At 47.8% G+C, this 16,004-nt stretch overlaps 1 protein-coding gene across 2 annotated transcripts in view; it reads left to right on the plus strand.

The window, feature by feature from the left end:
- cadm3 (cell adhesion molecule 3) overlaps window positions 1–16,004 on the plus strand; it is a 436,972-nt gene that overhangs the window by 330,671 nt on the left and 90,297 nt on the right. The gene's annotated exons all lie outside the window — the stretch shown is intronic.

A 16,004-nucleotide genomic window follows, 5' to 3' on the forward strand; every position in this document is an offset into this window, starting at 1 on the left:
CAAGGACAAATGGATGGATGTGTAATTTTAAACCTGAAAGAAATTGTGATAGAAATATCCCAACTGAAGAAGAATGAGAAAGAATTAAATAATAAATGAAGAAGGAAGAAGAATAAAAAAGAAAAAAATGAGACAGGACTGTCCTACTCACTGAAAGGCCCAATAAAAGATGAGAGGAGAGAAATACATACATACACACGTACTCTAAATAATCCCTGACCATATATGTCTGTACAAGAACCTCACTATCTGGACTATGTGCAATATCCTACACAATAAAACCTTTATTGTGCAATATGTTTAATATATATGTAATATATGTGGCATAATTAGTATATTTTATTCAAGGATTTTAAAATTTAAAGTATCTAATTGTAAAATTTTATATTTTTGTTTACCAGACTATGTGCAATAGTTATATGCAGCAGTTATACTGACATAAGCCAGTGGAATGAAATTTCGTTCAAATGTGCATTCTGAATGGACAGGTAAATGACAATAAAATTATCTAATTTATCTATCTATCTATCTCATTCCCATACACATTTAACGATGTTCTATACACTCCTAAATAGGAACAGTTAAAACACACACACTTGTCTATTAAATATGTGTGACAGTTCGTGTAGGTGGGTGGAGCACAGAAGGACGGCAGGCCAGAACTGAGTTCACAAAACTCTTTTATTTAGCGTTTCAACTTCTATATTTACTCTCACACACACACTCAGACACACGCACACACATCAGTCGTCTGGTTGGGGAGAGAGCTCCCTCTGCTCTCGCTCTCTCCTTAAATAGGGCACGGTCACTGGGGAAGACACAAACATTAATTAACATCAGGTGTAGTGATTCTGCCACTTACCTTCCCTGACTCCGCCCTCCTGTCACAGACCGATGCTTGACCACGCCCCCGCTGCCACATACCCCCACCGCCCGACTCAGGCCGGGCGGCCGTCCGGCCTGCAGCTAACTCCCCCCCCTTGACGGGAGAGGAAGTCCACCACGACCATCTGCGCCCCCGGCCTGTGGATCACCTTGAAGTTAAAGGGTTGGAGTGCCAGATACCAACGGGTGATCCATGTGTTGGCATTCTTCATGCGGTGGAGCCACTGGAGGGGCACGTGGTCCGAACAGAGGGTGAAAGGGCGTCCCAGCAGGTAGTAACGGAGGGCGAGGACCACCCACTTGATCACCAGGCACTCTTTCTCAATGGTGCTGTAGCGCCCCTCACGCACCGACAGCTTGCGACTGATATACAGTACTGGACGATCCTCCCCTCCACCTCCTGGGACAAAACAGCCCCCAGCCCTCTGTCTGACGCATCCGTCTGTAACATAAAGGGGAGAGAAAAGTCAGGGGAGTGTAAAAGTGGCCCCCCACACAGTGCTGCCTTTACCTTAGAAAAAGCCCGCTGGCATTGCTCCGTCCACTGGACCGGATCTGGTGCCCCCTTTTTAGTCAGATCAGTCAGCGGGCTGGTGACGTCCGAATAATTAGGTATAAACCTACGATAATAGCCAGCCAGCCCCAGGAACTCTCTCTCCCCCTTTTTGGTCTTGGGCCTCGGGCAGGCCGCAATTGCTTCTGTCTTGTTAATTTGGGGACGCACCTGCCCGTTGCCCAAGTGGAAGCCCAGATACCGTACTTCCACCTGCCCAATCGCACACTTCTTCGGGTTGGCTGTGAGACCCGCTCGCCTCAGCGACCTAAGGAAGGCCCTCAGATGTTGGAGGTGCCTCGGCCAGTCATTACTATAGATAATGATGTTGTCGAGGTAGGTGGCCGCATAAGTGGCGTGGGGGCTGAGGACCCTATCCATCAACCGCTGAAACGTAGCGGGCGCCCCAAACAGCCCAAAAGGAAGTGTGAAAAGGTGTAAAGGTGTGCCCAAACGGTGTTGAAAAGGCCATTTTTATCGGGATAATGGAGTCAAGGGGATCTGTCAATAACCCTTTGTTAAATCCAGTGTCAAGTAAAAACGAGCCGTGCCTAGCTGATCGAGCAACTCATCAATACGAGGCATTGGGTATGCGTCGAATTTAGATACCGCGTTGACTTTTCTATAGTCTACACAGAACCAGACCGACCCGTCGGCCTTGGGTACCAAGACCAACAGGCTGCTCCAGTCACTGTGGGACTCCTCGACGATGCCCATTTCGAGCATGGCCTCGAGTTCTTCCCGAACCACTTTTTTCTTGTGCTCGGGTAACCTGTAAAGGTGGCTACGCACTACCACCCCCGGGGGCGTCTCAATGTGGTGCTCTATGAGGTTGGTGCGGCTGGGCAGGGGCGAGAACATGTCCGAAAACTCGGTCTGCAACTGGACAACCTCCGCGAGATGGGTCGGGGAGAGGTGGTCTCCACAAGGGACCGGAGAGGTACGTAATGCCAATGTTCCCTTTTGAACCTCCGGCCCCAGCTCAGCCTTCTCTGGAACCACCAACACCAATGCCACAGGGACCTCCTCATTCCAGAGTTTGAGCAGGTTGAGGTGGTAAATCTGTAGCGCCCCACCCCTATCCGTTCGCCTCACCTCATAGTCAATGTCCCTGACTCGCCGTGTGACCTCAAAGGGTCCTTGCCACTTGGCGACCAATTTGGAGCTCGATGTGGGCAACAGTACGAGTACTTTATCTCCTGGTGCGAACTCCCTAAGGCGCGTACCCTTGTCGTACAGGCAGGTTTGTCGTTCTTGGGCCTGCCGCAAATTCTCCTGAGTTAGGTGTGTGAGTGTGTGGAGTTTTGCGCACAGGTCTTCATTGGATTTCATTTTTACTTGGTGAAGGTCCCTCCTCCCAATTTTCCCACAGCTCATCTAGAATGCCGCGCGGCTTACGCCCGTATAACAATTCAAATGGGGAGAACCCCGTGGAAGCTTGGGGGACCTCTCGCACTGCAAATAGCAAGGGTTCGAGCCATTTATCCCAATTACGTGCATCCTCACTTACGAATTTTTTAATTATATTCTTGAGGGTGCGATTGAACCGTTCAACTAAACTGTCCGTTTGTGGGTGATACACGCTGGTGCAGATCGGCTTAATACCCAACAACCCATACAGTTCATTCAGTGTACGTGACATAAACGAGGTGCCTTGGTCAGTCAGAATCTCTTTCGGGATTCCAACTCGGGAGATAACGCGGAAGAGTGCCTCCGCAATACTGCATGCTGAGATATTGCAAAGAGGCACTGCTTCCGGGTATCATGTTGCATAGTCCACCAGAACTAATATAAAGCGGTACCCTCATGTTGACCGATCTAATGGCCCAACGAGATCCATCCCAATTCTTTCAAACGGGGTCTCGATTAACGGTAGAGGGTGCAAAGGCGCTTTTGGAATGGCCGCTGGATTTACTAACTGGCATTCGCGGCACGCCGTACACCACCTACGGACATCGCCACGAATCCCTGGCCAATAGAACCAGGCCATTATTCAGGCTAGTATTTTATCCTGCCCCAAGTGTCCAGCCATGGGATTTATTTATTTATTTATTTAGCTTTTGCCATAGGAAGATATATATATATATATATATATATATATATATATATATATGTGTACATACATCATGGCATGGGAAACCACAACAGCTTGCGCCAATTACAGTGGCCCCATTGTACCGAATCTGCATGTCTTTAAACTGTGGGGGAAACCGGAGCACCCGGAGGAAACCCACGTGGACACAGGGAGAACATGCAAACTCCGCACAGAAAGGCCCCTGTCGGCCGTGAGGTTCGAACCCGGAATCTTCTTGCTGTGAGGCGACAGTGCTAACCACTACACCACCGTGCCATGCCGTTTTATCCTGCCCTAAGTGTCCAGCCATGGGATCAAAGTGAGCTGCCTGGAATACCAATTCCCGGCGGCTCTTCGGAATCAAAAGCTGCGTGACTCGCTCTTTAGTTTGAGTGTCCTGCATCACTCTGTATAATCTATCCTTCATAATCGCGAAGTAGGGGAAGGACGGGGTGGCATTTAGCTGGAGCGTTTGACCATCGATTACTCTCACTTGGTCAAACGCATGCCGCAGAGTCTCATCTTGCGACTGCTCTAACGGGAAATCCACGAGGGATTCCCCGAGAGAGAGAGGAGGAGCCAGCGGCTCCTCACTCTGACGCGCAGCTGACATGGACGGCTCTGTGACAGCTGCTCCCGCCAATGCGCCACTGGGACCTCCCCCTGTTAAACTATGGCAGGACCCACTCTTCACTAAGTGTGTCATTAAATCCCGAAATCCCGGCCAATCAGTCCCCAAAATTATCAAGTGGGTAAGGCGAGGATTAACCGCCACCTTCACTATAAATTTTTCTCCTCGAAAAATAATGTGGACCAACACTAGAGGGTAGTTGTGAACATCCCCGTGCACACACAACACCTTCAGCAATTGTGCTCCCCCCAATGCCTCATCTTGCACCAGGCTTTGGTGGATTGAGGTCTGATTACAGCAAGAATCCACCAACGCCTGATATGTATCCCCTTGGATACTCACCGGTATGCAATACGCTCCGGCCCGATCGAGGGCGGCTCCTGGCGCATCGAGGATCCGAACCACCGCACCCACCTCCATTACCGAGCACTGCTGTTGGAGGTGGCCTGGCTCCCCGCAGCACCAGCAAACCGGCCCGGGCTTCCTCGCTGCACTAGTGCTCTGGGGCTCACTCACCTGAGGGGGGGGGGGAGAGACAGACACAGAAGGGAGAAACGGGAGGGCACCGCGGGTGCGGCGGGCCGGCTGGGGTGGTGCCGGCCCCCGCCTCCGCGGTGGGGGAATGGGGCGAGGAGGAGACACAGGAGGAGGGGGGAGAGAGAGAGAGGAGAGAAGAGAAGAGGTCGTCTGCTGTCCTGCTGTCGGGACAGCTGCCAAATGGTCCTCCGCCAGCTCGATTGCCTGATCCAGCGACGCCGGGCGGTGGCACTGGACCCACTCTGCAGTTCCTGCTGGTAGACGCATGATGAACTGCTCCAATACCACCTGGTCGATGAGTCCCTCGGCGTCGCGGTTGTTGGCCCTCAACCACTGCCAGCAGGTGTCCCAGAGTTGCTGGCCAAACGCGAATGGCCGGCTGACTTCCTCCAAGCGCAAAGCGCGGAAGCGCTGACGTTGTTGCTCGGGGGTGCGCCCCACCCGCTGGAGGATGGCCCGGCGAAGGTCCGCGTAGGCCAGCCGGCGGTCGGCAGGGAGCTGTAGCGCGGCCAGCTGCACCTCTCCCGTTAGCAGGGGGAGAAGCCGCGCCGCGCACTGTTCCACCGGTCACCCCGAGGTCTCTGCTACCTGCTCAAAGAGCGTGAGGAAGGCCTCAGGGTCGTCCTGCGGGCCCATCTTCGTGAGGGGGGGGAAGGGCCCGCGGCGGTGGAGATGGTGGACCCCGCTGACGCGAGGAGGTGCCGGAACGCCCGACGATCTTCCTGTTGCGCCAGCACCAGGGCCTCGAACCGTTGTTCTTGCTCCTTTCGGAGGGCGAGCAGCGCCTGGTGCTGGTTCTGTTGGGCCGTGATGAGGGAGTGGATCAGGTCTGCAAAGGGGGAGGACTCCATGGGGCTGTTCTCTTCTGTGTTCATCCTGGGTTTCAGCACCACTGTGACAGTTCGTGTAGGTGGGTGGAGCACAGAAGGACGGCAGGCCAGAACTGAGTTCACAAAACTCTTTTATTTAGCTTTTCAGCTTCTATATTTACTCTCACACACACACTCAAACACACGCACACACATCAGTCGTCTGGTTGGGGAGAGAGCTCTCTCTGCTCTCGTTCTCTCCTTAAATAGGGCGCGGTCACTGGGGAAGACACACAAACATTAATTAACGTCAGGTGTAGTGATTCTGCCACTTACCTTCCCTGACTCCGCCCTTCGGTCACAGACCGATGCTTGACCACGCCCCCGCTGCCACAATATGCCTCCCTTCTTATAATATAAAATTCTTAAAGGTTTTTTGGTTGGCCTTCCAGTGGAACCATTAAAGGTTCTATGCAGGCTCCAAGTTGTCACATTGCAGGCACTTATGAATGTATGTGCAGAAAGAGATTAAGAAGCATACTGCAAACAAAGCCAAATCGTGTGACGAGAGATGTAGTCGGTAACCAGACAAGGGTCGATCGATCCTGCAGACAACACAAAGTAGGCAAGGCAAAAGACGAAAGAGAAATACTAGTAGGGGTCAGAATAATGAGATAGCAGGCAGACAATGAAAAGGCTTGGTAGTACTGGTCGGAACACAGAACGATACTTCACAATGAAGGTGTGGAACTGGTGTGGTTATATGGGGAGACTAATGATGTGTGTGATGATTGTCAGCTGAGTTCAATAGGCCAGTGACAGAGGGCGCCATGTGTTCTGGGATGTGTAGTTCTGGGAGTCCATGTTTGTAGTTTGGTTAGTGACTGCATTTTCAATGGGGATACTGACAGAAACGCCCCACCCCCCACCTGAGGCACTCCCTCCGGGAGCTTTATTCTTTCTGGGCTGACATCTCCCCCTATGTGCAGGCTTGTCTGGATGCTGAGCATGGAATTCTTGTTTGAGCAGAGGGTCCAGGATGTCCTTGGTGTCTACCCAGCTCTGTTCCTCTGGACCATAACCCTCCCAATCTACCAGTTACTCAATACACCCTCTTCTGCATCTAGAGTCCAGTATCTTGTTTACCTGGTAGATGGGTTCCCCTTCCAGTTCCAGAGCTGGGCATTCCTGTGTTGGTAAGATGGATGACAAAGGACCTGGGATGACAGGTTTCAGGCATGAGACATGAAACATGGGGAAGATTCGGCTGTGTGGGGGGAGTTCCAGTCTATGAGACTTCGTTGATGCATTTGACGACCTTGAATGGTCCGATGTAGCATGGTTGAAGCTTCTTACATGTGTTGGGTTCACGTAGATGTTTTGTGGAGACCCAGACCCTGTTGCATGAGGAAAAATATGGGTTCAGGCCACTGTGCTTGTCCGCGTACTCCTTGTACTTGCCGTTGATGGATTCTAAGCATTGGTGCACCTCCTCCCATACTTCTTGGCTATGCTTGAACCAGTCCTCTACTGATTGTACCTGGGCTGGGGTGTCATCCCAGGGGAACAGGGGTGATTGATAGCCGAGTATGCACTGAAAAGGTGTTAGCTGTGTTGCTGAATGTTTCAGGGAGTTTTGTGCATACTCGGCCCAGGGGAGGAACTGTGCCAATCCCCCGATTATGCATACAGAAGATTCTCAGGAAGCAGCCTACTTCCTGATTGGCTGTTTCAGCTTGACCATTAGACTGCAGGAGATAACCAGATGTGAGGCTGACTGATACTTCCAGGCGTTCCATGAAGCATGATATAAACTGTGGACCCTGGTCGCTGATGATGTCTTCTGGGATGCCAAAGTACCTGAAGATATGGTGAAACATGAGTTCTGCTGTCTGAAATGTTGTGGGGAGGCCTGGTAGAGGAATAAGCTTAAGTGACTTGGAGAACCTGTTGATGATTACCAGGATGGTGGTGTTACCTTGAGATGGTGGAAGATCTGTGATGAAGTCCACAACAAAGTGTGACCAGAGTCATTGTGGCATGGAAAGAGGGCACAGCTTTCCTGCTGGCGGTGTCCTGGGAACCTTGGCCTGTGCACAGTCCGAGCATGACGTGATGAACTGAGTGATTTCTGTCAGCATATTCTCCCACCAGTACTTGTTTTTCAGCATCTGGTAGGTTCTTTGACTACCTGGATGTCCAGTCACTGGGGACATGTGAGCCCAGGTGATAAGGTGCACTTGGAGTGACCTTGGTACATAAAGAAGGCCAGGTGGAAGCTCCTCAGGTGTGCATCTGGGCTGTGCTCCTCTGATCTCTTGATCTAGACCCCAGATGATAGACTGGACAAAGCACTCAGCGGGTATAATGAGGTCTGAAGAATCAGGCTGTACAGGGTTAAAGTTGCAAGACAGGGTGTCAGCTTTGGTGTTCTTGGAACCTGGACAAAATGCTATTGTGTAATTAAATCTGGTAAAAAATAGTGCCCATCTTGCTTAGCGGGGGTTCAACCTCTTAGCCTTCTTTAGGTACTCAAGATTCTCGTGATCAGTGAGAATTGTGAATGGATGTGCTGCTCCCTCCAGCCAGTGTCTCCACTCTTCCAGTGCCAACTTGATGGCTAACAGTTCTCGGTTTCCCACATCATAATTCCTTTCTGTGGAAGTGAGCTTCTTTGAGAAGTATGCAACAGGGTGGAGCTTGTTCCTCTCACCAAAACGTTGGGAGAGGATGCCACCTACTTTGGCATTGGATGCGCCTACTTCTACTACGAAAGGTTTGGTGGGATCCGGATGCTGTAGAATCGGAGCAGAGACAAAGGCTTTCTTGAGCTTGTTGAAGGCCTCAGCTGCTAGGTTCCAGCTGAGCTTCTTGGGGCCCTTCTTTAGCAAGATCATGAGTGGAGACACAATGGAACTGACGTCCCTAATGAAACAATGGTGGAAGTTTGCAAACCCAAGGAAACATTGCAGATCCTTGATGGAGGTGGGAACTGGCCATTCAATGACTGCAGAGACCTTGTTGGAGTCCATGCTAATGCCCTCAGCACTGATGATGTAGCCCAAGAATGAGATGCATTGTTGATGGAACTCACATTTCTCTGCCTTGACATACAGGTGGTTGTTGAGCAGACACTGCAGGACCATGCGCACATGGTGAATGTGGCTCTTCTCATCTGGAGAGTAAAGGCGGATATCGTCGATGTAAGCAACGACAAATCTGCCCAGCATGTCCATAAGAGCATCGCTTTTTTTTCTTCTCCGTGCTCTCACAGAAGGCGGTCGCATTTGCTCTCCTCTCCCTTATCTTCCCTGCTTATACTCCTCTTGTCTCATCTTGTCTGTCTATACTTTTGAGAGACTCTCTCCGCACTGCTCTCCAAACTAAAAAATCATGGAATTGATAAACTGGTCTCTTAATGAAATTGACACAGTTTTCTCGACTAGAAGCCTGGGTTCGGGGGAACCGGCCTGTCCTGCCGGAACGTTCGCAGCTGGCTACACGATGGAGGCGTGGGAGAAGTGGTGGGTTGTGTGTCTAGCGATTCTTTCTGTGAAGGACATTGAAGACACCTACCTATTCGGAACCATGATTACAGGTCTTTTGCTGATTGGATTAGGCATTGCCCTGGTTTATCGAGGAAATCAGAAAACAGTGACAGCTGTCCAAAGCCCCATAAAGCTGCCCAACATGACTGAAGCAGTGGGCAGAGCTGTCGGCACTCAGACTGTGGCTATTCAGAACTTGAACCGCAACATGGATAACATCATGGAGAAGCTTTCGGCTTTGCAAAGGAAATGGATTGATTCAGAGACCAGAATGGACAAACAAACAGAGTAGTCGTGTAAAAGAATGCGTCTACTCACCCCAAGACCAAACAATCCCAATCTTATCTGCTTTCGGCTCCCTCAGACAGCACTGGCCTCAGCCAAGGCCGTTGCTGGGACAACAACTCCCCCTGAAGATCACTGCAGGGAGACACTCTCACATCCCTTCCTCCACTTCCTGCGGTCACTGCTTTTACCCCCAGTGTGACAAGCGGGTGCACGACCAGCGCCATCATGGCTGCAGGAATGGATGGCTGCTTGCTTGTGCTGGGTTACCTCTACCTCCCCCCTGATCGCCCCTTCCCCCCTCATGTCCCGAGTTTTTCATGCTGTAAAGTGTATTTGTGTTATTTTGTGCTTATGTGCTGAGGTGTTTTTTTTAATGTTCCCACACTGTACTCCTCACAGGAGCATAGTGTGGGGGTTGCTTTTTTTCTCCTCCCCTCTCCTCATGTTACTCTGTATTTTTTTTTCTTTTTATCCCTGTCTTCCTGTCCTGTCTACTCCCCCTCTGTCAATTGTGTGTATGTGTGTATGTAAGGACAGGTTGATGGTCAGTTTCGCTGGTACTTGTGACTAGTGACAATAAAGGGTTCATTCATTCATTCATTCATTCATTCATTCATTATGAGGCACTGGAACACATTGCGTGCTGAAGCCAGGCCATATGGCATGACCCGGTGCTCGAAGTGACCAGTAGTGGTGCTGAACGCAGTCTTCCACTCATCTCCCTCCCTGATCCGGATCAGATTGTAGGCACTTTGTAGGTCGAGCTTGCTAAAGATCTTGGCACAGCAAAGTTGTTCAAGAGCAGCAGGGACCAGGGGCAGGGGATATGGATACTTAGCTGATACCTGATTGAGTCCTCTATAGTCAATGCACAGACGAATCCCTCCTCCTGGTTTCTCCATGAAAAAGAACCCAGCAGAAGCAGGAGAGCTTGAAGGACAGATGTATCCTTGTTTGAGGGCCTCTTGAATGTATTCCTCCATGGCAACATGCTCCTTCTGAGACAATGGGTAGAGTCTGCCTCTAGGAGGCAACATCCCTGGCAAGAGGTCTATGGCACAGTCGTAGGGTCTGTGAGGTGGTAAACCACAGGCCTATCCCTTACTGAAGACCTCCTTGAGATCTGAGTAGTACTCAGGAACATGTTCCATGGAGTCAGGCTGGGGGCTTTCCACTGAAGTGGATGAGATCTGTAACTGTGGCAGAGAGAGACAATGCTGAAAACAGGTCTCTGACCATTGAAGGATCTTGTTCTGCCATGAGATGAGTGGATCATGGAGTTGCAGCCAGGGGTAACCAAGAATGATGTCATGGTTGACAGTGTGAGTGATATACAGTGAGATGAGTTCAGAATGTAAGGCTCCCACCTGAAGTCGGACTGGAGCAGTGCATGTGGAGACTATACCATCTCCGATGGGTCCTCCATCAATGGCATGGATGCTGAGCTTACTTTGTAACGGTGTGGTGGGCAGGTTGAGCTTCTGAGTGGCTGAGAGGCTGATGAAGTTGCCCTCTGCCTCCGAGTCTATAAAGGCCCACAAAACGTGCAGAGGAAGCAAATTTTAGTAGCACTGGAACTTTGAAAGATTTAGACTTAAACTTTCTTACCAGACTCACCGTGCGAGCTGGTACTTCAGCTGGGCTAGCACGAGATGGCCGGATGGGACAGTCACAAATCATATGTTCTGAATCTGCACAATAAAAACATAAGCCCTCTTTAAGGTGACATTCACGCTCGGAGTGCTTTAACTTGGTGCAGGTGATATCCATGGGCATGGGTTCATCGGATGTGCGATTGAAAAAGCTGTTCTCCTCTAACGAGGGATGAGTCAATAGCTGGTCTATGCGGATGGCCATAATCAATCAGCGCGTCAAGTGTGAGCATCTTGGCATGCCAGTTCTCACAGGACCTCAGACCACAGTCCCTGATGGAACACTGCTTTGAGAGCTGGTTCGTTCCATCCACTGGCCACAGCCATTGTTCTGAATTCCAGTGCATACTCTGCTACTCATCTTGGCCCTTGGCAAAGGGAGAGCAAACTCTCGCCGACTTCTACTCCTTGGGGCTCGTGATCAAAAACTCGAGAGAACATGGAGAGAAATCGCTCATAGGATGTAGGGTGCTCACCACCTCTCCTCCAAACTGCCCTGGCCCATCATAAATCTTTGCCAGAAAGAAAGGACAACAGGTGAGAGATCTTCTGCTTGTCAGAGAGATGAGACATGGAGGAAAAATACAGGGAACAGTGAAGCAGAAATCACTTACATGCACACAGATCCCCGGTGTATTTCTCAGGAGACAGAAGTGGCAGCGCAGAGTGAGCAGACAACTCAAGGTGTGTTTGGAGAGCCTGTGACATCACAGACATTAGTTGGGCCATCCTGGTGTTGAGGTCAGCTAACATCCGCTGATGTTCTCCTAACAATCGCCCTTGAGCGTTCAGAGCAGTCTGGTTAGTTCCTTCCGCTACAGCCACGTTACGGCAAAGTATCCTGTCAGATTGCAGGCACTTACGGATGTATGTGCAGAATGAGATTGAGAAGCAGACTGCAAACAAAGCCAAATTGTGTGACGAGAGACATACAGTGATGCTTGAAAGTTTGTGAACCATTTAGAATTTTCTATATTTCTGCATAAATATGACCTAAAACATCATCAGATTTTCACACAAGTCCTAAAAGTAGATAAAGAGAACCCAGTTAAACAAATGAGTTAAAAATATTATACTTGGCCATTTATTTACTGAGGAAAATGATCCAATATTACATATCTGTGAGTGGCAAAAGTATGTGAACCTTTGCTTTCAGTATCTGTTGTGACCCCCTTGTGCAGCAATAACTGCAACTAAATGTTTCTGGTAAGTGTTGATCAGTCCTGTATACTGGCTTGGAGGAATTTTAGCCTATTCATCAGTACAGAACAGCTTCAACTCTGAGATTTTGGTGGGTTTCCTCACATTAACTGCTTGCTTCAGGTCCTTCCACAACATTTCGATTGGATTAAGGTCAGGACTTTGACTTCGCCATTCCAAAACATTAACTTTATTCTTCTTTAACCATTCTTTGGTAGAATGACTTGTGTGTTTAGGGTCATTGTCTTGTTGCATGACCCACCTTCTCTTGAGATTCAGTTCATGGACAGATGTCCTGACATTTTCCTTTAGAATTCACTGGTATAATTTAGAATTCATTGTTCCATCAATGATGGCAAGCCATCCTGGCCCAGATGCAGCAAAACAGGCCCAAACCATGATACTACCACCACCATGTTTCACAGATGGGATAAGGTTCTTATGCTGGAATGCAGTGTTTTCCTTTCTCCAAATATAATGCTTCTCATTTAAACCAAAAAGTTCTATTTTGGTCTCATCTGTCCACAGAACATTTTTCCAATAGTCTTCTGGCTTGTCCACATGATCTTTAGCAAACTGCAGATGAGCAGCAATCTTCTTTTTGGAGAGCAGTGGCTTTCTCCTTGCAACCCTGCCATGCACACCATCGTTGTTCAGTGTTCTCCTGATGATGGACTCATGAAGATTAACATTAGCCAATGTGAGAGAGGCCTTCAGTTGCTTAGAAGTTACCCTGGGGTCCTTTGTGACCTCGCCGACTATTACACGCCTTGCTCTTGGAGTGATCTTTGTTGGTTGACCATTCCTGGGGAGGGTAACAATGGTCTTGAATTTCCTCCATTTGTACACAATTTGTCTGACTGTGGATTGGTGGAGTCCAAACTCTTTAGAGATGGTTTTGTAACCTTTTCCAGCCTGATGATCATCAACAACACTTTTTCTGAGATTCTCAGAAATCTCCTTTGTTCGTGCCATGATACACTTCCACAAACATGTGTTGTGAAGATCAGACTTTGATAGATCCCTGTTTTTTTTTTAGATAAAATAGGGTGCCCACTCACACCTGATTGTCATCCCATTGATTGAAAACACCTAGCCCTAATTTCACCTTCAAATTAACTGCTAATCCTAGAGGTTCACATACTTTTGCCACTCACAGATATGTAATATTGGATCATTTTCCTCAATAAATAAATGGCCAAGTATAATATTTTTGTCTCATTTGTTTAACTGGGTTCTCTTTATCTACTTTTAGGACTTGTGTGAAAACCTGATGATGTTTTAGGTCACATTTATACAGAAATATAGAAAATTCAAAAGGGTTCACAAACTTTCAAGCACCACTGTAGTCGGTAACCAGATGAGGGTTGATTGATCATGCAAACAACACAAAGTAGGCAAGGCAAAAGACAAGAGAGAAATACTAGCAGGGGTCAGAATAACAAGATAGAAGGCAGACAATGAAAAGTTTTGGTAGTACTGGTCGGAACACAGAATGATACTTCGCAGTGAAGGTGTGGAACTGGCATGGTTATAGAGGGAGACTAATGATGTGTATGATGATTGTCAGCTGAGTTCAATAGGCTGGTGACAGAGGGTGCTATGTGTTCTGGGATGTGTAGTTCTGGGAGTCCATGTTTGTAGTTTAGTTAGTGACTGCATTTTCAACAGAGATACTGACACAAGTTGAACAATTTGTGACCTTTTATCCTACGAAACCTTGAGGAACACATTTTTTTCTGAGAACATGTGGAGGGACATTTACAATTAAATTAACTCTAATTAAATATACTAATAATTTAATTTACTGTTTATTGTGACAAAATTAATTGATAATGGAATGTGAACATAAATAAATGTTTGCCAAAAAATCTGCATTTTAATTCAGTTCAAAGTTATTTGTATCACACTTTTAATAATGGCCATTGAAGAATAGCAACTTTAGAGAAATACATAAATTCTGGATATAAATGATAAATATATGACTTTATAATGATTTATCCCTAATGAGCAAGCCAGAAGGCAATGGTGGCAAGGAAAACCTCCCTGAGATGACATGAGGAAGAAAGCTTGAGAAGAACCTGACTGAAAAGGGAACCCATCCTCATCTGGGTGTCCCTGGATCATGTGACAATAAATATGTAATTCCCTCCTATAATTGTGCACTATGTGGTCAAAAAGTGCACTTGTGTTAACCAGGCAATTCATTATAGTTTTAACATGAAGTCTGTTTTGATAAAGTTATCAGTGATCAGTGATGGAGACTTGAGTGCAAAACTGTTCATGACAGTTGCAGTACTAAAGTTATCATGGCAAGTCCAGTCCTAAGCCATCATATCAAAACTGTTCATATCAATTGCAGTCCAAAGCCATCTTCCTGTTTTCTAAGTGTACCATCTTCATGGTTTCTAAGTGTGTCAAGCTTGTGTAGCTCAGCAGAAAGACAGAGAGAGAAAGCGAAATAGAGAGAGGAAGAGAGAGCGAGAGAAACACAGATTGTTAAGTATGCCTATTGTCATATAATGGTTAAGGAGAGTGTATATCATGTGCTGAGTGTAGGCAAGGACTTTGGCAAGACTAGCTATGATAGCATAACTAAAAGGGAGAGCCAGAAAGTAATACAGACATGAGGGTGCCCTGAAAAGCACACTTGTCTAAGTGGCCAGCCACTCCACCCTCAACAAACTTGAGTGAACATGTTGGTGGGGACGTGACAGCATCCATATATCCCAGTTTACCAAAACACTATGTTCATGAACCCATGATCTGTTCCTTTACCTAATAAAAAGCTATTAACACAATATTTAACTAAACAAATATGTTTTCAGCCTGAACTTAAACACTGAGATGGTATCTGAGTCCCATACATTAATTGGAAGGCTGTTCCATAACTGCGGGGGTTTCTAAGAGAAGGCTCTGCCCCTTGCTGTAGCCTTCACTATTAGAGGTACCAACAAATAGCCTGATCTAAGAAGGTACAGTGGATCATAAACAACCAGAAGTTGGCTCAGGTACTGTTTAGGCATGTAACAATTTAATCAGTTCATGATTCAATTCACTATACTTGGTTCACAATTTTCCCATGATATTTTATTTTAAAAATTGAGAAAATTTTATTACCAAAAAAGCAACATATTGTCAGAATGCAGGTGCAGGGGAGACTGGGGTCATGCAAACTGTTGAGGGTATCCAAATCAGCGTTCAGGAAGCGAGGCCAGTAAATTAGCGTGGGTTGGGTGATCAACAAACAGGGCAGCATAGAATGAGTGAAAAGATGAGGTTGAGACGAAACAAAAACAAGGTCAATAAACTGGTACAGATCAGAAATCAAATGGCTCGGTATGAGTGGGAAAGAACACCAAATGATACTTTGCAACGGGCTGGTTGGAGAGTGGGGCTTATATAGGTGAGTGGCTGATTGTGACATGACCTGCAGGGAGTGAGATTAACAGTCAGGTGACAGAGGAAGCTGTGGTTTTTGGGTGTTGCAGTTCAAAGTGGCCATGTTTGGATACCGCTCTGACCTTGTGTTCTCTGTGCCGTTACTGACAGGAAACCCCACCCCCCCACCCCAAGGATCTCCCTCTGGGAACTATTGATTTTCTGGGCCGTCCCCTTCCTCTGGGTGCTGGCTTGTCTGGATGTGGGCTGTGGAATTCTTGTGTGAGTAGTGGGTCTAGTATGTCCTTGTGGTTTACCCAGCTACATTCTTCTGGGCCGTAGCCCTCCCAATCCACCAGGTATTCCAGCTGACCTTGCCTGCAGCGAGAGTGTAGAATCTTCTTTACCTGGTAGATGGGTTCTTTCTCAGAGTCCAGAGAAGGGGG

Source organism: Neoarius graeffei, chromosome 23 (assembly GCF_027579695.1).
Source record: "Neoarius graeffei isolate fNeoGra1 chromosome 23, fNeoGra1.pri, whole genome shotgun sequence".
Taxonomy (NCBI): domain Eukaryota; kingdom Metazoa; phylum Chordata; class Actinopteri; order Siluriformes; family Ariidae; genus Neoarius; species Neoarius graeffei.